This window comes from Papilio polytes, unplaced genomic scaffold (assembly GCF_000836215.1).
Source record: "Papilio polytes unplaced genomic scaffold, Ppol_1.0 DF824135.1, whole genome shotgun sequence".
Taxonomy (NCBI): domain Eukaryota; kingdom Metazoa; phylum Arthropoda; class Insecta; order Lepidoptera; family Papilionidae; genus Papilio; species Papilio polytes.
In genome coordinates this window covers 667,047-677,417 of record NW_013525069.1, presented here as the reverse complement: position 1 = coordinate 677,417, position 10,371 = coordinate 667,047, and the positions used below count along the sequence as shown (strand labels likewise).

Sequence of the window (10,371 nt, the reverse complement as noted above, 5' to 3'; positions counted from 1 at the left end):
CTGGCCAGTCGGTACACCACTGGAGCCAGCTTGTCCGCGTCGCGAGTCACCAACTTACTGCTGCCGTTTTAAAGAAGAGCCGAAGAGTCTGCCGTATGAACGTTGCAACCTGGAAAGTTATTGATGTATGAATTTTTAAAGAAATAAACAACGGGTTTCTTATCTATACTAATGTTATAAAGAGGAAATATTTGTAATTTGTATTCATTGAAATAACTCAAAAACTTCTGGGCCGATTTTAAAAATTCTTTCACCGTCAGGTAATATATTCTGTAAAGATGCTATATACTCGTTATTAAATAAATAAAAAACCTATGAGTAACATATGTAGGCTACGTTTTTTAATATTTTATTAATTGCACGCGGACGATATCGCAAGCAACAACTAGTCTACTAATAAAGATGTAGAAGTCATTGTTGAAATAAACTATTAGTAAAATTATCTTTACCACAGGCCACCATATTAGTAAAGAAACTTGTAAACGTGTTAGACATTATTATCGATTAGTAATGAATAAAATAAATTTGTAATGATTAAAATATTGAAGAGTTTAACTGCCTTGTTACATTACCAGTATAAATTAATCGCTACCAAAGACATGTACATCACATTAATGATTATTTATTCCTTCTGTAGAACAAGTATCTAATAAGACTTGTACGTTTTATTAGTTAAAATACGTAATTAACATATTGGTTCCGTTCAATTGTTTGAAACTTGTATGTTTATTAATGTAACAATTAAAGCTAATTATATTTCCCCGACTTTAGTAGTCTCATAATTTTATTCTCTTATTAACACTTATGTCATTTCTGTTAATAGTTGTATATGATTATCTTTGAGGAATGCATGAGTATTATTTATATACAAGTTTAACAGTTATTTAGTTAATTGTTCTGTAACTTAATAGTTTAGAGACAATTAAATTTATAAGTATTAATGGTATGCTGCACGTTCTTGTTTAAAGTTTGCGTTTTTATAGGAAGCAAACATGGAAACAATGTTCACCTTGAGTGAAGTGATTAGATAACCCTTGCACATCCGTAACAAGTTAGCATAGCACAGCTTTTACGATGGGCTTCCATTGTTGATAGACTCGTACAAAAAATGTCATTCCTCTCTTTACCGTTTTGGCATTGGAAACATACGTTTATTACAAACTAGCTGTTCCTGTGCGGATTCATCCGCATGTAATGTCAAAATTCAAATACACAAATGACAATTGCTTCCTTGATGTTGGTAGCAACTTATGGTCTCTTTCCCACATTAGGGTTTTTATCTAAAATATTTACCCCCTTAGTTTAATGGCGTGAAAATATATAACCTAAAGCGTGACGTAAGTGTAGGGCTTTTTTCAAAAATATGCTGTGATTGCTAACATCTTAGGTAAAGAAGAGTGTGTTTACGCTTTATTAGAGAATGTTGTGTGAAAGATGCGCTTGGTGTCATTCGTCTGAAATCACAATAGTTATTAACTCTGTACGTAGTAAATATAAAACATAAAACAATGCACAACATTGTACATCAATTAGCATCTTTGAACACACAAACCATAAAAGTACTACTACTTACATAATTAAAAATATACGAATAAAAACACAAGTTCGCATGAGTATCTAAGTAATTTATTATTAATAAGCAAAAAGTATTATAATACTAAAAATGAACATAGATTATATTGTTATATTTATGTTGCCAACGCTTACAGTGTATCGGAATGTAAGAAATAACAGAAAATTCCATCAGCACAGTGTACAACTCTGAAAATCATGTCAAGTGACATATCATCGAGTTCGTTTGATTGAAGACTCTCGTAGTACTGAATACGAATAATTCGATGAAAGATATTTAAGTATTGGAAAGTACCTCTATGCGGCTATGTGTCAGTTCTCAGGGCGGGCTCGATCGCAAATAAATATGAGTACTCATTATGCGGAATAGCGGAGTGTACTCAGCGGTGACAACGAATTCCGCGCACACTTGTTAATATACTAATTAACCGTTTGATTAATTCTTCAATGTTGAGTTTGAAACTGACGCTCTCTGCGGATGATGCAATTAAAGCTTTTAAATGAAAACTATTTTTTTCTGAATTATAATTAAAAGTTAAGAAAACTTATATCAGGTAAGTTACAAAAGAAAAGGTTGAATAGAGTACACTGTTTTTCCAGTTAAAAAGGCAAGCATTCCAATGTGTTTGTTCTGTTTACAGTTTTAATAATTATGTCAAACACATTTTGTTAAAAATAAAATGCAGATAAATAGAAAACATAGGTACATTTTTGGGATGCAATACAACTAAATTTCCGAATTCTTTTTCCCACGCGTGGAGAGCTGGCTGCATTCATTAACAGGTGTATTTTCACACACGACGTCTTCACACGTTCACTAGAGCTAATTGTAAGTAACAGTAAGCTTACGTTTAAAACGTATCTTGCAGAAAGCGTTTACTTTAATATTTTCGATTATCTACAATAATATTTTATGAAGTATTTAAGTTAGAACCTCGACAAAACGAGCTAGAAGTTATGTTTAATTATTATATTTATTTAATTAAGTTTTAAGCTGCTGTTCTACACACCATAGAGTATTATCGCAATTGGGACTGGAGCGATTATAAAACAACTATCGCTTGATCATAGACAATGTACCCAGAGTAAGCTTTGTTAACCTAAGCCGCTGGGACGTCGCCTGTCGGTATTTTATTTATTTTTTTATTGAAATCGGCCGAGGAATGTAGCGAGAGTGGTCGACACCATCGCAGGTGATAGCACGTAACGTATGGTCATGATAATTGAATGTTTGTATGTCACAAACGGCATCTCCCTCAATGAACACGTAATAAACATTGCTTAGCTATTCGTTGTAGAGAAATAAATCGTGGATTTGCATTTGATGACTTTACGTATAGAATGTTTAACTTAACAACGTAGAAATATATGGAATGCTGAGTTTGGATTGTATTTAGTTTTTTTTTAAGTTAAATTAAATAAATAATCAAGTTTCATTCACAGCATTTAAAAAAATAGATGCAAAGTAGTATAGATGATCTTTAAGACTGCTACAAGCACCTGAATGTTTTACTAATAACTATGTGTAGTATTTCTAAAATTTCCTATGAGTAGAGCAATATTTGTGATACAAAAAAACAAATTAAAATACAATTTTATAAGTGTTTTTTAATTATATCCGAGTAAAATAGAAGTGCATTTACCTTACACTTAGATACTCTTGCAATGAGGTTCTTCTGTTAGCTCTGAAGCGTAACAATTTAAATGACCGGATAATCTGAAATGATGATTGTAAATACACAATATTATGACCATTGAGTGGCCACTAACATGGTCATAGTAATGTCGTAAGACCAAACTGATTTCAGTTCCACATTTGTGCAACATAAAAAAACTTTACAAAATATTAGGAACGTAATTCAAGTAGTATTTTGAATATGTAAGAATAAATATAATAGAAAATAGATGTACCAATATATGACTAGGTAAGCGGTACGTCGGTGCTAATAAAAAAACAATAAATTTTCTAAACCCCGAGTCTTGATAGCGCAGAGGCCAGTCCCGCAGCCAACTGTAACTAAATCTCAGTTTAATCTTATTAATAGACTTGTAAATACTGGATACATTTCATCAGGTCAAATAAAGCATTTTTCTTACGCTTGTCTAGTTGCCGTGATAAGTATAATCTATAGGTAATTAGGCTGTAATATATTGAGCTTTGACGTTACGTTTTTTACCTCATTAATGTTACATTCTGACTACGGATTTATAGCAAGCTGAATATTTATTTAAACTGTGTATATTTTAGATGTAAAAAATGTAAAAAAAAAACACTTCAGAATTAACCTTCAAGAGGCCTACAAAATGAGCCTATACCGTGGTTATAATCTAGGACGCTGTTATATATTTTTATTGTCGTTTCAGTGTTCGTTCCTAATAGATATTGTGAAAAATTGACGAGTATGATGACCACCTGTGCAGTAAGTTTGTGTTTTTTATTAGCGTACTAATAATAGTGGGATAAGAAATGTAAGCGCACCGTTATAATGTGTTACTTTTGTAAAACCTTTCGATGTATGAGTGCTTGGGAATTGTATTTTGCGTAAACGTAAATAAAATTGAGCCACATTGTTTTTAAATAGGATAAATTCTAGAAGACAGTGTAAAGAACTTCAATTAAATGAGGATTGAATAGATGAACTAATTTTGAACTCTATTGAGAGTACAGACTTTTATAAACTGTTTACCAAACAATATTTGGGTTTCATTTGCTATCTTTGTAAAAGCTGAACACTTCCAAGTAGGTAAAGAAACAAAATACGTAATAATATCTAACAATGAAATGAAGTATCTCACTAACATTTGGTAGTTGATCTTTTGGGAAGAAAAGAAATATTCTATTTTGTAAAGTTTGGTCAAAGTGTCTTTAACTTATTTAAATAGAGAAAGCAAAGAGAAAAAAAGTTTCATTGAACTTTGTTGATAATTACCAAGTGTTAGTTTTGTACGTAGCCATTTAACATTGATGTATTTTTAAGAGAAATAAAATTTAAATTCTCAAGAAGTATAGGTTCGTAAAAATGTTTACGTAAAATCGTCAGTTATAAAGATATAAAACGATTGTATTAGTGTTTGCCGAAGCATTGTTACACCGTGTGACAAAGGCCCATCAAGTAACAGCAATTTACCTTAACAACTGTTCATTATTTTGGAATTTTTAACGAACGATTTATGTTGAAATATACGTAACCACCACCTACATGAAAACATAGGAACTTGAAAATAATTACAAATTATTATAAGTACATTTTTTGTTATAGTACATATGTATAATTCTTAGTATATACTAAATTACATGTTTTAGACTCAACAATTGAGTGTAATTATGAGCGTAAGATTGTGGTAAATAAAGGTTTGTTTCCTCGAATCCTAAACATCAATTTGAAATAAAATTCCTGCCCAAATAAGTACATCAAACAGTTTTAGTCGCAATTGCAGCAAAGGTACAAGTTTTCCCAGGCTATAGGTTCAAGCTGTAGGTGTGCTATAAACTTGCGGTGTTTTCAAATCAGCGCTGGATCGGTAACGCAGCTTACACGACCGCAGCTTTACGAGCAGTCGGGATTGAATGGCGGGACTTCACAAGACTCGCGTTAATTCTATACCCGCCTGATGGTTGCCTTTGATTGACGACGCGGTGGCTTTCAACGACCGACGGATAACTTACAAGTTGCTGATTTTTGCTGATACTGACTGTCTGTGTTGATGACAAACGTAAGTATGGATTCATTTGTTTTATCACTTACTGCTGTACTCAGAATATTTAAGTTGTCCTTCATAATGTACATTTAATATGAGAAATCTACAATACGGGAATCCCTTCGTGATTAATTAACAACTACTAATGCTGCTGTTGCATTGCCATCTTATTTTTTATTGGGCTCTGCACCTAGCACGTGTTGCATTTTCATATTACCTAATAAATACGTCTATAATAAATAAAATGCATAACAAATCCTTTTGGTAACATCATTTTATGTATCTCTACAACTGCTACATGTACTAGCTATAAAGTTAACTAGCGCTGAAGTGTGCCAAATGGACATATCGGAATATGGCTCAGAATTGGCTCTAAACGTCACATAAACTACTTCTGATATCGATGGTTGATCGTTAGTTAACTGGTTCTTGAGGTATTTGATTGTACGCAGAAATGCGACAATTCTAGCATAGACTATACACCATTTAGGTGTTAAGAAAATGCTACTTAACTCAAAAGTATTAAAAACTCATTGCAGTTTAAAGAGAAGAGAAGTGTACTAAGCAAGGTATTGACTAAGTTTTGTTGCTTTGATGTAGGATTGGCGTAGGTTTTTTTTAATTTTACTGCATAGACAAATGAACCTAATAGTTCGATAAGGGTCACGTAGCTCAGAGAGACGTGTGACCTGTATTCAGAGAAGTCAATAGCTGCGGGCGTTACCCGCCTCGCCTCACTTCTCTCGCTTTTTAAATGTTGCGAATACGGGTTATGTTAGAAACATTATAAGTTATATAAATAGCCATTCCCTTTTTCTTTCAAGAAAGTGTAAATTTTCGTACAATAACGAATGTCAAGATTTTTCACACGTCACAAATTATTCAATGCTTTGACGAGTGTTTAAAATTCAATAGATACAATAATTAAATTAACGTATAGGTGCAATGCACTTTTTATTTTATGACGCTACTTGCGTTATCTCTTAAATGATTATTAGGAAATAAATTTTGAAATTGTCCAATTATTACCTGTGTATACATTTAAAGTTTTTATATGTTCATTGTTATTCTTATTTTCGATTTGATTAGCAATGTTTTGTTATCAACAGAAATGATTTGCAGATATTAGAAACATAATTGGTAAGATTGATTGACTATGCCAGTCGATTAAGCATTTTCGCCCAATATAATAACAAAAACTAAATCAATTCAGATTTGAGTCTAATAGCATTTTTACACAGTATGATTTGATTATAATGAGTTCTGATACATTCTTCTAATTAAACACGAAAATCGTTGTGGTAAAATATGATTAACGCAAAAATAATTTAATCCCTTTAAAAGACACCGAACTAAATATATTGTCGTTTTATTGCATTTTTCGAAGTTAAATGAAGTATAATTTCGTCAGCAGCTTATGGCGCGGCGGCGGTTTTGGCAAAGATTCGAACTAAACATTCAAATACAGTCTGGTGCCGACGGAAGCTATATTGCTCACAGAAATCCGCACAGTCCTCATATATCATATGCAATTCGTGAACTACGCGGAATGTTAATGTTGCGGTTGATTTGTAGAATAAGGCAAACATGAGGTTGTCAGTCTGTTAGCGTATCTTTTTATGAAATTAGAGAACAAATACGTTACGGAGTATCTTCTAAGTCCTATTGTCGCAGCTTAACATTCACAACCATGTACCTTTTCTTTAATCGCGATGTTGGTCGTGTTTAAATCATTAATGTGTTTTGCAAAGAGCATGAGAATAGGTAGGCATTTTGTTTTAAGGCTGATTTATTAAGAAACTGCGACATTTAGATAGTGATGTGCATTTTCCATGTAATGGCTGTCGTCGCTCGAATCCACGAAGTTTATTGCCCATATCAACTTTGCTTATGCCTCCCTTACTGTATTATGGTGTTATTTGTCGGTGTATTAATTCCCAGACGTATTGCGGCTTTTGGCTACAGAATATTTGATACGATGTTTTCAATAGTTCACTCTTTAATTGTGGTACATTTGTTAGTTGCTTATAGTTTTAGAGATTTGTCATTCGATTTGTGTTCTGCCACGGAAAGTCTGTTAGCCATGTTTGTTTTATTATAATTGAATACTGCTTACTACGAGTATAATACTGATTATAAATGTTTTGTTTTCTTTTTGGAAATGTGCATATGTTTTCTATTAACCAAAGTCCTATTCTTCAAAAGTACTTCGCTAGTTGTAGGTTGTCGTTTTAACAAACAAATGTTGCAATGATTATTTACGGCGGTGTAATAATATCGAATGTATGCAAATGACACGGGGGGCGATTCTTCACAGATTCATCTTGGCCCTCTCCGGGAATGGCTACAAAACAGAGAGGTGTATAAGATTGTACTCAGTTTTAATTCACTTAAGAATGTGCTCTGAAGGTTTCGATGTTAATTTAATAAAGAGATTTAGTAAAGCTTGAATACTTTGATGTTAGCCTTTAGTATAGTAGTATATAGTAGAAGTACTTCAAACTTTTTACTGTATGTTTTTTTTTGGTTTATTTACACTTTATGTTTTACATTTCGTTTCTTCTTTCACTACCTATAGAATATTATAGTTACGTAAAAATAATTAGTATGAACTGGCTTTCGCCTCCGACTCCGTCCGCGTGGAATAAAAAATCAAAAGTGTGTAGCTTATGTGTTCTTGGAAGAACTGGAGTCTGATGAATCTTGAGATTTTGATCTCCATCTGAACCAAATTTCATCGAAATCCGTTAAACCATTTAATCTACAAAGTCTAACAAACATCCATCTAAACTCTCTCTCTCACACTTAAAATATTAGTAAGATTGTTAATCAACTTTTGTAATGAAAGCCTTCGTTGAACAGCGTCATTTTAGCGGCCCCGGTTTTAACTCCGTGATGGTGCATAACATACACGATTAGCAACATGTTAAAGTTACTCGACTCCGGGAATGTGAGGTCACATTGTTTTCTATATTTAAAGGCATTTTCTTGGCAATAAAACGAGCGGCGTTGCTGGCAGTTCAACTGCGAAGCGCTTTCATTGTTAGGGGTAAAGTAATCTTGGTTGTTGCTTTGCGAGCCGCATTCGTTGTGAATTCTTTGTCTGATTGATACGTAATTATACGCATAATATATGTATGTACATACCGATATTTAGGTCGAGTTTTAATGTTAATAAACAAGTAATGATTTTAAAAACAATCGTTTACAAACTCGATTTAATTCGTGTCTAGAAGTCTGAAACTTTTTCATCGTTAAATTTTTAATTATAGATTAACTAACTTTCCCCCTCGACTCCTTCCGCGTATAATAAAAAAAAAACAAACGTGAGTAGTGTGTGCTTCCAGGCTATTTTCTACATCTAAACCAAATTTCATCGAAATCAGGTCAGCTATTTAGGCTACACACTCTAACAAACATCCATCCATCTAAACTTTTGCATTTATAATATTAGTATGATTTAATAAAACTTGTTCTTGTATGGCCGTAAAACTATCTTATACAAAATAATATATGCTCTATATTTTACATCATATCGTCTTGTGACTGCTTATTCATTAAAAATACATAACTATATAAAATAAATAATGGCACATGAGCAATAAATTAATTATCAGGTAGGTAAATTCTTGAATCGATATAATTGGATAGTGAGAAAAATAAATCGCAACTTTTTGCCATCGAAGGTGTGAGCAGAATCTTGTTTTATTGTTGACTCTTTCAAGATGTTGTCACATTTTTATAACCAAGTAAACATGCAAATGACCAAGCCATTTTGTTATACAATCTGTGAATACATACCTTTTGTAATTCATCAGAGAGTCAATTAACTTTTTAGGTACAAACCAAATTAAGAGATTAAAGCCGCTATTAATTGCTCGTATAAAAGAAAGTAACAATGCTGTGTTTTAACATTTCTCAGTTCAACAAGACTCGCACTAAGTGCTTGTTGAGATACAAAAAACAAATCTACCTGCACACCCGCAATATCTTCTGAGAACGTGAAATTTTAAACTCAAACAACACAGTAGTTTGTTCTGACACTGAGCTGCTTTACGCTGTACTTTTATACTTCTGTTATTCTTTTTGGAAATCCAGTTTTTTAATTTTTATAAAGCACACATAAGAGCAGTCCGCAATATCAATATAAGAAGTTATCTGCCACTCCGACTTTGTTATATTAATTTGAATTGTGAAGCTACTGGTAGCTATAAAAGTGTTAGGCTTGAAGTAATCAACTTTTGCTTTAATCTTCAATAGTATTTCAAATTTATTTTTGTTGTATTTGAATGTAATTTGCGGTTAAACTATATATTTGTTCAGTCAATTAGCAGCAAATGTATACCTGCATTACGCTGACCACCCTCAGCGCTATAATGCGCTTACCAAAATCCTTTGATGCTGTAGCTGTTTTTTCTCATCCGGCTGCATTCATTCACCGCGATTATTTGCGCTTTGGAGGGTCACTCGTGACGTCATTGATAATCCTTGCCGATATAACAAAGGGCTTTAAAGGGTGATGTGTGGAAATCCTATTGAAGCATCGTTTTACGTTCACCATGTGGTTGTGTGGCCTTATTTTGTAATTGTGTCTGTATATTAAAAGGGCCCCACGATTTTTACCATCTGGCCGATTAAACGGTACTTGTTTTTGTTAGGGGACTGTCTATGAACACGTGTCTATAGTTTACTTTAGTTGTAGTGATATAGTAAAAAAATTACCATATTAGTTATCTCAAAAGTTCATCAATTTTGTGGGCTGAAAAAAACCGCATATAAAAATCTGAGAGAACTGCAAAATGGGGCAAGTGTCTTCACAAAGCGTTTGAAGTCATTCGCATTTCGAATGGACTCTATTAGACATTTAAAAGAGCTTCGAATCAGTAACCACCAAACAAAAAAGAGCATAAGTAGTTGTTGATCCTATTTATATACAACTTTCCAAATGACTATTGCATCAAACAAGTCTTTGTAAATAGCGTTTAAATCTTAGCTACATGAATAAAACTAGGTCATTAGTGATCCCACCGTCTTTAAAACTCTCGAATTTACTAAAAGAGTTGTCACCACAAACGTATAAAGTTTATATATGGCTCCGTA

At 32.9% G+C, this 10,371-nt stretch overlaps 1 long non-coding RNA gene across 1 annotated transcript in view; it reads right to left on the bottom strand.

Annotated features, from left to right (window-relative positions):
• Nucleotides 1-6: 6 nt before the first annotated feature.
• Nucleotides 7-10,371, bottom strand: part of LOC106099338 — a 112,680-nt gene continuing 102,315 nt past the window's right edge. Inside the window, exon 5 of the long non-coding RNA XR_001225373.1 lies at nucleotides 7-109. This is a non-coding gene — a long non-coding RNA (uncharacterized LOC106099338). The remainder of the gene's footprint in view (nucleotides 110-10,371) is intronic.